Source organism: Thunnus maccoyii, chromosome 20 (genome assembly GCF_910596095.1).
Source record: "Thunnus maccoyii chromosome 20, fThuMac1.1, whole genome shotgun sequence".
NCBI classification, from domain to species: Eukaryota; Metazoa; Chordata; class Actinopteri; order Scombriformes; family Scombridae; genus Thunnus; species Thunnus maccoyii.
The window spans coordinates 4,870,194-4,882,948 of NC_056552.1; the positions used below are offsets into that span (position 1 = coordinate 4,870,194).

General features: G+C 37.6%; 1 protein-coding gene across 9 annotated transcripts in view; it reads left to right on the plus strand.

Annotated features, from left to right (window-relative positions):
• Positions 1-3,254: 3,254 nt before the first annotated feature.
• Positions 3,255-12,755, plus strand: part of zgc:114120 (uncharacterized protein LOC619267 homolog) — a 125,555-nt gene continuing 116,054 nt past the window's right edge. For 6 of the 9 annotated variants that reach the window (XM_042397302.1, XM_042397299.1, XM_042397304.1 and 3 more), the window contains exon 1: positions 12,204-12,286. The gene's annotated coding sequence lies outside the window, so the exon portion shown is untranslated. Of the gene's footprint in view, positions 3,477-12,138; positions 12,287-12,755 lie in introns of those variants that run through there. The other 3 variants (XM_042397301.1, XM_042397300.1, XM_042397308.1) reach the window with 2 other exon arrangements.

Below are 12,755 nucleotides of genomic sequence, written 5' to 3' on the forward strand. Positions count from 1 at the left end.
CTCAAGGTCCAGAACTCAGTCTCCTAAGATGCAATTAAAGCGAGTGGAAAAAGCCAGTAAGTGGACCTTGAGTTGTGGTTTTGTTGTTACAGGTGCTTGTGTGAACATGTTTTCTTTTACCTTGAATATTTTGCACTTGCTGTTTGCATTTTATTGTGAGGATCCACTGATAAAATGTAAAGCGTACTGTATATTCAAATATTATCATTAATCATTAATCACTCAGTCCAACAGGCCAGTTTACTCTTCTTCTATGGAAACAAATAAGGATCATAAGTATTGTAGCTGTGTATCACCATATCTGAATGTGTGAAAACATTCAAATGTGTGAATGTGTAAAAACGTTGTGATCAAATGAATTCAAATGTTTGAATGTGTAAAAAAAAAAAATCTGAACAAATAGATTTAATTTTTGAATCTGTAGCTCTTTGTGATGTTCTGTGAAATGAAAAAAAGATTTGCATAAAGATTATGCAGTTACACATCTAAATTGTAAAAAATACTTAAAATATCAAAAGTTAACACAGCAGAATGGCCCTGTAAGTGGTATTATATAAATATTATAATATGATTATTATTAATGCGTTAATATATAAGCAGCAGTCTAATGTTGGGTCTGGAACTATTTGACATTATATTTTACTAGGATAATGTTTGTACAGTATGTAAAGTAACCAGTAACTGATGTCAAACAGTGGTGGAAAGTAGTTGAGTACATGTACTCAAGTACCATACTTCAGTACAATATTGAGCTACTTGTATTTTACTTGAGTATTTCCATTGTATATCACTCTATTTTCTAACCCTACACCACATTTATTTGACAGTTTTTTACATTAAAAAACATGATAAGCTTATAAATTATTACACATTTTTTGACTTTTTGGCTTGTGAGCGCAACAACACGGACGTCTTGTCATGTTTCAAATGCCTTCGAGTTATTCGCAGTTCCACCAAACACATTCACTTTCTAAACTTCTCACATGGTTTTGTTTAAATACATTTTTTGAATTGAGGCCCAGAGAGGTAAAACTCTCCAATATTTCTCAAAAAGTCTAAAAAAAAATGAGTGCATATGTAAGAAAAAAGACTTTATTTTTTCTCCTTTTCTCTCCCATCAATCATCTCATGACCCCTCAGATTTATCTTGTGACCCTTTGAGGGGGCTGACCCCTATGTTGGGAACCACTTGACTTAACTACCAAATTGTGTATAAAGTAGTTAAAACTGACTGTATCAGTCACAGGGGCTATTTTAGTTTTATTTTTGATCCTTTAAGTACATTTTGGTGATAATACATCGGTACTTTTACTGAAATAGTATTTTGCAGTACTTTTACTTGTTATGGAGGTTTTTTATATCGTTGTATTGGTGCTTTTACTTTAATACAGAATCTGAATATTGCTATAATATAAATCCAGTGGAGTAAAAAGTAAAATCATTCCCTCTTTCTGAAATGTGAATAAGTTTAAAGTAGAATAAAATGCAAATACTCAAATAAAGTACAAGTACCTCAAAACTGTACTTATGTACATTACTTGAGTAAAGGTACCTGCTTGAGTTTTCAAACATTTTTGTGGAAATATTCACTCAACACAGCGTCTACCCAAGGAGAAAAAGTGCAGCTTTGCCTGATTGAAACTGAATTTGGAACGAAATTATTTAAAAACCTTTATCAGCCCCAAAACTAGACCAACTGGAAAAAAAAAGAAAAAAGAGAGAAACCTGGATTGAGTCCCGACGAAACCATTGGTGGAGCAACATAAAAGGCTGCCTCAAGGTTATTGTGGAGTTCCTGGCAGCCTGCACAGATCACAGATCCTCTGCTGGAAGGCTCCGAGCTCTGCAATGTGGCTTCAGAAGCTAAAGAGCTGATTTCTGCCCTGACCCACTCTGTCTGTTAGTGTGTGTGTGTCTGTGTGTGTCTGTGTGTGTAGTTAAATACCAGTGTGCTCTGGTAACCCTTCCTCTCCACTGCAGCCCTCCTGAGGGGTTGCTATGGTAACAAATTTTTCCTCTGTTGGCCTAGATGGGCAGGTAAATTAAGGGGTAAAAAAGAGCGAGCAGAGATGGGTCAGGAAACGGCTTCAAAGAGAACTCGTAAACGTGCGTCACAATTAGGGATGTCTGATCATTGATCACTGATTTAATTTCTTTGGGTGCAGGAGTGGAAAGACTGAGCCATCCGAATATGACCGTCCTCTGTTAAATGTGATAAAAATTCAACCCTTCTTCAAACAGAGAGGGCAGAGTAGGTTTTGTTAATCTTTGAGGGTTTTTTTCATGAAGTGAAAATATTTGATATAAAAGCAGAGTGGTTCTTCCATTTTGTAGATCACATGTCTTGTCCCCAGTAATATTTCAATTATCACTCTATTTTAACATATAAATAGTGTCCCCACACCCACTACACCCATTTCTGGAATAAAAGATATTATAATACACACAGACATGAGGAAAAGCAAAACAGAGTGAAGCATTTAAAGAAAAGAAGAAAAAGAATTACAGTGTTTCTGGGAATTTGGGGAGATTTGATGATATGAAAAGCAATTTTAGAAACAGGTTGCATTATTATTTTTTATACCTAAATAAAACACCCCATCATTTTATTATCACCAGTGATGAAACAATCTCCAAACACTGACTGATGTTAGAAGGAAATGTGGCTTTTGTAATATAGAAACTGAGTTTCATAAGAGATATTTAGGCGACTATTTGTCAGAGAAAGAAGTCAGTATCTTATCTACTGCTCTCTAAACAACTCCAGACTTCATTTCTTTGTATATTTTTACATTATTCTCCAAATAAATTCTACATTAATAAGATCAGATGCTTCAAACAGGGTCTATTATGATAATTCTTCTGAAGGACGTGGCTTATCTTACCTCTAAACATTTCAGAAAACGACAAAATATGGATGGATGCATGAGATATTCACTTTAATAGTCAGTTAGAATAATCTTTTATTGCAAATGAAAATCTGGCTTAAAAAACAAACCAAAACGAATAGTACTATTTTTTGTATGAGTTTCCCATCTTTATTTTTTTAAATTTACATTAATTATTTTTTATTTTCACTTATTTTTTCTATAGTATATTTTAGCATAACATTTGCTCTCATTTGCGATTTAAATAACAAAACAAACAAACAAACGAACAAACAAGCAAAATAAAACTTTATTCATCAGTAAATTTAAACACCGCCCGGCTAGACGTCCAAGTGAGTCAAATCGAACATTCCCACAACAGCCATAATTGCGCGGCAGACAGGTGTTTGGAAGAAAATGTGTAGGTTAAATGTGATACAGTTTAATAACCATTAAAGTGGCGCTGAAAAACGGAGAGAAAGGCAAGAATTGGTGCAAAAAGTTCCAAACTCAAGACATTTGTTTGTTTTGTTGTTTCTGCGTCATCGTCTGGATGGCAGATGAACGAGCTAACAACAGGATCCAACGGCTAACGGCTAACAGCTAACGGTAAAATGAGTAAAACATCCCGCCTTCTATTCTGTGAGCTGTCAGTCAGCACTTTTTTTTTTAGACATATAACATAAATGATTACTCAGTTATCATTTGTTGCTGATTGCTCTTATTTTTCAGTTGACTAATTGATTAATTGACAAATTGCTTTTGTATGTTTTGTATGTTGATGGCTGTAGGCTGCCAACAAGTGCCCATCTAGCCCCAGTTTGTGCCTCCAATTTTTTTTAAAATCACATTCATAGGGGTGTGTTTATCTTCATTAATACTGCTATCAATTTTCTTCTATTTTCATATATAATAATCTTTTCATCTTCTGTAGTACAAGACAAAGAAAGAGTCTTGATATGTCATTTCCTGCTATATCTTTGTTTGGATAAGAAAGTAAGATTAGAAACTCAATTAACTTTTCATCTGATGACTTCTCAACCTTTTGTAACTTAAGGCTCATTTCTGATTGTTAATAAATTCCTAAGGACCAACTTCTCAAATAAATGGGAAAAAAACATGAGAAAAAAAGCAGAAAAATAAACCGTAAATATGTGTTATGCCACTGACAGCTGTAATAACCAAAATAAATATTGTGTTCACCCTCAGTGAGACACTTAGGTTTGCTTCTGGGAAATAATGAGATCAAGTCAGATGAAAGGCTGACACGCAGAGTAGCATTCAAAGTTGCGTTCAGTTTGTTCCTTGCCTTTGATTTTGTGACAGTCACAATGGAAAAAACCTGACTCACATAAATAGGTGGTGGTGAAAGTCAACAGAAATTGATTGCCCGTTTTGACAGAGAGGCATATTGACTGGCAGGCGGCATCCAGCATCCAGAATGAAGCAAGGTCAACTTGTGTGAACTGAAGCTTCAGGCTGTTGTCTGCTCGTTGTTCCATTAGCTCATTTTCCAACACAGTGGACAGAGCCGTGTCTTCTGAAGCAGGATCCACAGAGAAAGTGTCCAAAATCCAAAAGGTTTCAGAGTTGAGGGTCCTCTGGGAAGTAGTCTGCAAACTTTCATGACAACTGAGTCAAATGTTGAGTTATAGCACCAGATATTTTGACATGAGGAGAAGCTTCCAAAGTTTCACTTATGAGTGAAAACATGTCAAATCGTCCGTCCTTGACTCTTCTGTTCCAAAAAAGTTTTTTCTTGAAGCCTTCAGTTTCATCTGAAACCAAAAACCCTGTTTCTGCCTTGCATTGATATACTGAGCTGATTTAACTAGTCAAACATATCTGATAAGTAGGCCAGTTTTGCATAAAAGTTACCATTAGTGTAATGCTCAGCAAGAGGGAAGTGCTTCTCTTCCAGAAATATGTGCATTTCTTTTATCAGTTCAAAAAGGTGATTAAGTGCACGTCCTCTTGAAAACCACTTTACTTCACTGTGGTACAAGAGCTGCAAATGATCTACATCAAGTCTTTCACACAGAGCAGCAAAACACCTTGAGTTGAGTGCATTTTTCTTAATATGTTGAATAGTTTTCATAGCCATGCAGTTATGGTGACATCTGCTTTGTTGCTAGACTTTCCCTGTGTAAGGAACAGCGTGTCCACTTGGCATCTGGCGCCCTCTCTTGCATCTGTTTGACAACACCACGATGTATTCCTGTCATTGATGCAAACACTTGTCCAATCAAGACCTTTTTTTGTTGAAGTAATCATCAAGGCAGTGCATTACATAATCTGCCATTGTTCTTGTGAGAAGCTTTTTGCAGAATAGTAGATCCTTGTGAAGATTACTGTCCCTGCACCCCACGGTGTTATTGCAGAGTGGTGTTGACTGAATTTTTTTTGCAGCTGCCTCCTCCAGTAACTCTCGGCACATATCCACAGCAATAGGCAAAAAAAGCTCCTCTGTGATCATAAAGAAATTCTTGCTATGAGCTACATGAGCAGCAATCATATAGCTAGCTTTCAAAGTGGCTTTTGACTGAGTTGTTAATGTTGCAATGACTTTCTGTTGTGACTGAAGCTTCTCCCTTTTCCTTAGGAAATATTCTTCTGGCTTCCCAACACATCCTGGTTGCTTTGTGTTTAAGTGTCTCTGGAGCTTTGATGGTTTTAGCGCCTCATTTGACAGGATTTCACCACATTCACTGCCTGACATCATAAATCCAAATTTAATGTATTTAGGATCATATTTCCTTGCCACATGCTTTGGAGTTTTTACTAGGGCAGGCTTGTCTCCCACATCACTTTTTTGCTTCAAAAACCGATCCAGTTTGTGTCACTGCGTCTGAGGGAACGTTAGCTAGCTAACAGTGACGACACGTTTGACTTTACCTGATGATGTGTTGCGATTAGCGTGGTGATTATCAAATGTAACTGGTCATTAAACTTATGCATTCTTATATGACGTTTTTTATTTATGTGAATTCTTGAGCACATTTAGATATAAAAATAACTAGCTTTGTAAATTACAATTAATTAATTGAGAAAATATTCAACACATTAATTGACAATGAAAATAATTGTTAGTTGCAGCCCTAATCACATCTAATAACACCAGAAAGTGGCAAAGTGAAATTCCTCAACACATCTTTGTAAAATATTTGGTTTTAGGATCTTGATGGTGTAGCTGGTGAGCTAACACTAACATGCTAGCCAGCCAGGAAAATGCCAACGCTAACCAGTCACAATAGCTCCCTGAGCTTCTTTCTGTTTTCTCTGCACTGTGTCCTTCTCAGGATTGAACATAATTTAATTTAATAAAAATTCATTGAAGAGGGGCAAAGGCTCTTAAATGCCAACAGGTCATTACGTTCACACAGCCATCGACTTCTGTCTCGCAACTGTCTGAAAACCATGTGGAGCAGTTCATACTCTGACAGAGGATGTTAAATAGAAACGGATGGTGACACACAGATAATGAATGATGATAGCTTCTTCCTTCTTGGACCCTCTGGCGCTCTGTTCCGCCAAAGGTCAGCTCTGTCACAACAGCTTGCATGTCATAGTTCATCAAATTTGACTGCAAAAAAATGCACAGATTTATCCCTGCGAGCACCTTGTATACTGCCAACTGTTTGAACAACAACAAAGAAGAAGAAAAATGAGCTTTTAAATGATAGTTAGCAATCTCCAACTTTTCTTTCATGTGGATCGAAGGGTTATTAAGATGTCAGGAAAGACAGACTTCACATTTAAGCATTGCAGCACCAGCTGTGTCTGAACATATTTTAGCAAACATTAATACTAGTCCTAAATGTTTGACTTCAGATGTGTAGACAGGGAGAACTGAATAAACAGTTTATTTTTCATTGGCAGCCTAATGAGAAATTCTACCTCCGCAATCAGGAGCAACATCTTCAGCACACTTGCAGTCTCTAAGCTAACTGGGGCACTTTTGGCAGTTACTGGAAACTAGAGTTGCAACTAACAATTATTTTCATTATCAATGAATCTGTCAATTATTTTCTTGTTTAATCAATTTGATCCATAAAATGTCAAAAAATGGTGAAAAATGTTGATCACTGTTTCCCAGTGCACAAGATGACACCCCCATTGTTTTTCCACAACAGAAGATATTCAGTTTACTGTCATAGAAGACTAAAGAAACCAGAAAATATTCACATTTAAGAAGCTGGAACTCAAAACGATAAATCGATTATCAAAATAGCTGCAGATTTTCTCTTGAGCAACTAATTGATTGTTTGACTAATCATTGTGGCTCTACATGCAATGAATACATCTTTGGCCTTTAATGTTCCTTAATAAGTCTGGACCCTTAGTTCATTATTCAACAATAATAACTCTGATCAGTGCATTACAGTATGTTTCTGGAATCAGAAATTTTGGACATTTTCTTCTTAAAAAATGACTCAAACAATGAATCGATTATCTAACTGGGTGGCAGTTAATTCAAGTAAGTACTTGATTACTTAATACTGCAAGTGTAGGTATTCAGACAAACCCTAATAGTGTTTAAAATAAGTGGTCGGTGTCTATGTTGATGGCTGTTTCTCTTATGTTTAGTAGTGACCAGTTGAACAGAACATTACATTACTGGGCTCTGTGGAGTAAAAGTGCATCTTTCCAGGTTGTTTGAATTGTTTCTGGTTTGTGGCCACCTTTATCCAACCAACCGGGAACAAAATGTGATGATATTATGCCTTTGACAACTTATCTAGGCTGCTTATGAACTTTTCTTTGGACCAAAAATGTAAAATTGACAATGGCATACTGTCAGATGATTACTGTTGAAAACAAAGCACACAGAGCAATCAGTTACCAACAAATGCCTAAATCATTTATGTGGTTCATATTGACTTTTTGTTTTTTACCCTTGGGGGGCATTTCAACAACCCATCATGAACAGTAAGAGGAAAACTTTTAACAATCATGTCAAACATGTTTGGAAAGATGGCCAAAAATAAAGAAATGGATACCATTAAACATGATAAAGTCACAGTCCTTTCAAGTTTATATTCCAGTGAAAATGAGGATGCTGGATTTTTAGTAGAGAAGCAATATTTCAGTTTCACTAGCATAGCAGAACTTGTAGATAATGACATTACTGCTTTGAGTCCTTTGAAAGAAAAAGTCAGAATATTGCAATGAACGTGTCTCTCCCAACAATGATGAAACCAACAGAAACAAGCATAATCCACAAACCACTGACATTTATTTTTGTGGAACAACAATAGTTTAATAAAATAAAAATTGTAATAAAAATATAAAGAGTTGCAATGATTTAGTTGATTAATTGATTATTTGATGGGCAGGAAATGAATCGCCAACTACTCTGATAATCGAGTAATCATCTAAGTCTTTTTTTTAAAGCAGAAATGACAAACATTACCCAAATGTGATGATTTAGTGCTTTTCTTTGTCATACAGGACAGTAAACTGGGTATATTTAGGTTTTGGACTGTTGGTTAGATATATGAAGACGTCACCTTTGGCTCTGGGTAATTATAACAGACTTTTTGACTATTTTTGGATATTTTACAGACAAAATGATTCATCTATTATTGAGCAAATGTTCAGCAGATCAATCAATAATGAAAATAAGCGTTAATTGCAGCCCTAGCTGAAACAGTGTCCCTGGCTGAAAGTGTTTTAAAGTAGCGTCAATAACTTAGTCGAGAACATAAATACAAAGAAACAGTAAAGCAGCTTTCAGCTCATCACTCAAGGAACTCCTTCATCTTTTGTGCCAGCATCTTTCCAGTCCTGATTGATCGGAGAGTCGATATATAACCTCTGCTGCGGCTCTGTACTTTCCAGCGTTACTGTGACTACAAAGTGCTTGGTCATCTCTTGTACGTCTTGTCGAATCGTCTTTTTAAATGATGTCCAGTGGTGCCATTCAGAAATCTGTCCGCTCAGTCCAGAACTCGATTGAAAATAGCAGCGAGGACTGTTTACCTGACCCATTTTGTTGGCATGATAATTCACATTCAGGCAAAGATCAAAGTGTCTGTCTGGATCTAAATATAGTTCTGCTTAATTAAAACCAAACCAATGACAAACAATAGGTGTGTTGAGCCACTTAACAGAAGAATCCAGGCAAACAACAGCTAATTTAAAGGCAGTCGGAGCCCAGGTCACTTCTTTCATCTTGTATGAAAGGGTTGATGCCCAAAAAACAATATGTTGTTAACAGACTGATATGATAATATGAGTTTAATGTTTTAATGACAAGGTGTGCTTCCTTAAGTCTGGCTGCATATTGTTTTTCAGCAAGAGATCAAGGCTTTAGATGCTGTACTGTCAAAGTAATTAAACCCATCAAGCTGTGAATTCAATTACTATGAAACATGCTTTAATTTGTGTTACTTTGATGTGCTCTGCTCCTCTGTTGCGCTCTATCTACAGTATCTATCCAACTGTCTGTGCAGAAATGCTTTAAGTCTATTAGACACTTATCCCGGTCCTTTATTCCTCTTTTTTCCCACCACAAAAGTCCTGCATGTCTTCCTTCTGCCAAGCTAATTGGGAGATGGAAACCCTTTAGTGAATCCTCGCTCTACTTCGGGGTCTCCTGAGTCCAGCACACAAGTCCAGTTTTGCAAACCTGTACCCACCCCTGCACCGGCAAACAAGCATTAAAGATTGATTGAAATCTGATCACTTGAACCACCTCCACGTTCTAGCCAGATGTTAAAAAGGTGTAAATGCATCCATCTCTCCCTCCTCAAGATGCTTACGTAATCTTTACTCCTTCCAACTGTAACTATGTAAGCGATCTGCGGTTAATAGCTAATAAAAGGTCAGTCCTCTGTGATAGTGGCAGCTGAAATTACACTGAAGTCATCCGATGTGATATGTTTGGGTGTGAAGATGATTAAATTTTCGTCTCGCTCTTACTCCATTGTGAGGATTCAGCCATGTGTTGCTGCTCGTTCATGGATCGCTGTTTGCTGCTTGTCCTGCTAAACTGTTATTGTTGTAACTAAATGGCTAATATGTGCAATTTATTCTTATTCTGGTGCTTTTTGCAGTTACCAAACAGATTGAGGTGCATTATGTAATTAGACTTGTGGCTAATTGTAAATGGAAGCGTCTTAAATCTCATCTGGATTTGATCCGGACACTGGAAAATGACGATCATAAGTGAATCTTCTGAACTGATCCCAGATCCGACCCCTTAATGTAAGACCTGTGACCTGATCTGTACCTATAATCAAACTGAGCTGGCTGCTGGCACAGACAGTAAAAGGCGAGGGCAAGGGGCACATAATGGCCAAGGGAAATGAATAAATGGAAAAAAAAATCGATGCGGTGCTCCATGCAAATTGCAAATTGTGGAGGCTGATGTGCCCTCAGTTGTTCACTCGCGTTCACCAGTGCTCAGACCAGCTAGTTGGCAGACCTCTCCAAAATTAATCAAAAGCAGCGCTCAGGTCAAGTAGCACCAAAACTGAATTTTAATGGCCATCTAGATTTATTCTAATATCAGCTACTACTTTTACCAGAGCTGTCTGCACATTGATAAAACCAGAAAACCAGACTGAAAAATTGTGAACCTGTCCTACAAGCAGAGTCTTAAATGCTGAGAGCGTTATTAATAAATGTTAGGTTACTGAATTAAAAATGTTTTTGAAGAGGAGGTAGGAATTGGGTCAAGTGTGCGAGTGTAAGACTTTCATTTTAGTTAAGACCTTCCCGAGCATTTCAGCATCAACCAGGTCCAGTGAGGCATCTTACTGTCTACTGGATGTTTGTGCAACTGTTGTGGCATTATATAGCTGACGGATACTAGACCTAATGGAGGCTGTCTTCTTTCTGGAGTGGTCTAGTAGTAGTAGAAGCATTTTAATCAAAAACTGAACCTCCATGTAGGTAGGATTTATTGGATAAAATGGCCACTGAGTGTCTATTACAAGTGCTTTTTGTTGGTTACCCAGGATTCCCTTTCAGTCAGTTGTGCCCTGAACTCCTCATCTCAGCTACTTGTGTTTATGATCTCATCTTTTGCTTCACAATCTGAAACTTAATTACCAGAAGTGAGGGAATGGGAAGGGCGACCCCTGCTGGTTTTGTTTTGAGTGCAGAAGAGACATTAATCAGAACATAAAACATTAGTCAGGAGCCCAAATGAACATTGAAACAGGTTTTGCTTGCAGTTATCAGTCCTCCTGTTCATATTGACCATTAGAAGATCTCTTCTCCAGCTGCCATGGAAGGTTAGTAACAAAAACAAGGAAATTTGTACTAAAATGGTGGCAACTTTGATTTGACTAATTTCGACGACTGAAGCCTCATATTAGCTTTAGATAACATTTTTGGTACATTTTTGTGGATTTTGTCCCCCATCAAATTTGAACTAACAATTCATTCGAACAAATTACTGAATGAATTAATTGGAACTCAACCCATATACCGTAATGTGTCTCAATTATACAGGAAATACAATTTCCTGTGACTTTTGTAAGCATATATGGCCAGTGATGTCCATCCGTCAGCAGTCAGAGAGAGCATCTCACCGTTCAGTATAGTCTTATATATATATAGTCTTATATATTTTTCCGTGTGGTGTCGCACAACAGCACCATATGTCTTGAGATTGACAGATTTCTTGAGCAGGCAGTCAGATGAAGTTGTGGATGCCTTCATCACAAATCCTCAGATTTGTTATGGTTGTAGAGTAAAGCAGCCGCAACACACTGCTTCTCAGATACTTTCTGACAGGTCAAAGAACGTGCAATAGGCTAAGCTGATAGTGAATTTTAAGATCATCCTTTGCTAGATCACAAAGCAAAGCTACTTCAAACAGTCTGTTGCACTTATAGACTGTAAATTTTGGATTCAAACAGGTCATTACAGTTCCAATATATTTAAACTAAAAAGTGACGGCCCTACATCACTTTCATTATAAATGCATTAGGAAGGGATCTTTTAATAGCCAGTATTAAAGGCTATGGCGCTTGAAAAACCATCCTTTAATCTTATCAGGATGTGTCTATGCAGTAGTTGGACTCCATTTTTGCTCTAATGTGACACATAAATGAGAGCCTGAAAGTTGAACAGTGATCATGACGGGGTTCCCCCTTGTTATTGTCGCCCCCTGACCCTCGAGAGTCTACGCACGTCTCTGCTGTCACCTAACATGAACTTGTGCTTCTCTTTCTGACATCTGTCAGTCTTCAGAAACACCGCATCAGTCTGTTTGAAGTGCTCTACACCTGTCTTCTCCTCTCCGTCTGTAGGTAATTGCTGCGGCTCTATGTGATGTATGCGGTGTTACCGTATGTGTCTGCAACATCGGCGGCACCCCGATTCATTATTCAGCTCCCCTGGCCAGACGTAGCGAGAAAGCAGCTGCTCCTGCTGTCACCGGTCAAGCAGGAATCCATGAATCTGTAATTATCCTGTCATCTTTGTCCGTCCAAACCACCCTCACCCCACCACACCTCCCCTTTCCCCCTTCATGCTCTGTATTTATTTCTTCTATCTCCATCTGTCTTTCTACTGTCTGTTTCTCTGCTTAGTCTGTCATTCACTCACTCACTTGTCCACCTGTCACCTCTCAGTCTCCCGTCCTCCTCCTGGTGTTTCCACATTGTTTTTATTTATCCTCGTCTTCTCATTTATGTCCTCACTGTTTTTCCATGTTAGTGCTCCACATCTGAAAGGGAGATGAATATTTAGATTCCGTGTTTATGAGGTTAAAACATATGAAAGATTTATGTAAATTCAGGTAATTATACAGCAAATTCTTCTTTTCTCCTTCCCGTCACCTGTCCCACATCTCTGTAATTACATTACCTCTCTTCTATCTCTTCAGCGTGCAGTTTGTCTCTTGCTGAACTGTGACTTAGTGTGTTAATT